Below are 1350 nucleotides of genomic sequence, written 5' to 3' on the forward strand. Positions count from 1 at the left end.
TAGAAACCACCGGTCTAAAGTATTTTCTTTCTTATTTTTTAAACAAATCACCTTTTGTGTCGTGTCCCTCAGTATTGGTTTTATGTTTCCTTTACTAGAATGTCTGTGTTCACAAGCTGGTGTTTCACGCTCAAAATGGGACTTTCAGTCTCCTTCAGTGGAAGTCAATGCGTGAGGTTTCATGAGGGAACATCGTTACCCTGCTGTCACTTTTTGTGGTAAATATATGAAGTACTCTTCTTCAGTTTGTCTTTGAAATGTTTGTGGGGCAATGTTTTAACAATAGTTGGTAGGGCAATGCAAACTGATTAATTATAAAACCCCTGAATGCAAAAATGTGTATTAGTATCTTCGTCAGTCTCTGGCTTGACTTATCTAAGTGGCTGAAAGCTATTGTGGGCTCAGCAGAGTCAGTGCACATGAAGTGTTGAATGGGACGGGCTCCAGGTTGCTCCATGTGTTCGTTGTCAGCCCTTGATACAGTTAAGTTGGTAATATGATCACAGTAAAATATAACATGAACCTAAATGATAGGGGCTTAAAGTCACACCTCCAGTAATACTTCATCTAAAGTGTTAGTCTCTAGGTTTAACAACTGTATATAATTATAGGCCTATGGTGCATATTCCTTAAAAGGAGTAGGCTTCATTTCCATCACCATAAAATGATTATTATTATTATTATTATTATTATTATTATTATTATTATTATTATTATTATTATTATTATTATTATTATTATTATTATTATTATAATAATTATAGTTAACAACTAACACATACAGGAAATAAACTCAATAAAGGCCCACATCGCATTGAAGTGGCACCACAGAGCACTTTATTGTGGTCCTGGTACGAGTTAGGATAATCTGACAATGTATCCTCTCTTTTGGTCAGATTTCATTGTTTGCCCATGTTACCACATTTAATTGTCAGTTTGGATGATTTTGAAAATAAGAAGTCGTAGGGGTGACTAATAAATGGCACTTTAGTGCTTGTCTGCAAAATATGGGAAATGGGTGAACTCCCTGACCTCAGCATCAGTCTGCACGTGTGACGTCACTCGGTCGCACGGTGAGAGGAAGCGCACCCCGATTTGCGCCATATGGCTGCATGTCCTTCACCCTATAGTCCTCTTGCTAATGCCAAAGAAAAAAAGACACAAAGTACAGTACAAAGAAATGCCCCCGTCTCGCAACTCCACGTTAAACAGTACCGTGTCCCTTTAAAAGCGTCTGACAAAAAAGCCCATATGATCCGCGCGCTCCAATCACCAATTCCTTGTGCAAAAGCAAGCCTCTGCATTTTTTGTCTGTTCAGAATGCTACAGCAGCAGCACGGGGAGAAAAAG

General features: G+C 38.5%; 1 protein-coding gene across 1 annotated transcript in view; it reads right to left on the minus strand.

Moving 5' to 3' along the window:
* LOC307267920 (glycine--tRNA ligase-like) overlaps positions 1 to 1350 on the minus strand; it is a 53125-nt gene that overhangs the window by 4289 nt on the left and 47486 nt on the right. The gene's annotated exons all lie outside the window — the stretch shown is intronic.

The sequence above is a fragment of the Ammodytes marinus genome (assembly GCF_949987685.1).
Source record: "Ammodytes marinus genome assembly, chromosome: 21".
NCBI classification, from domain to species: Eukaryota; Metazoa; Chordata; class Actinopteri; order Uranoscopiformes; family Ammodytidae; genus Ammodytes; species Ammodytes marinus.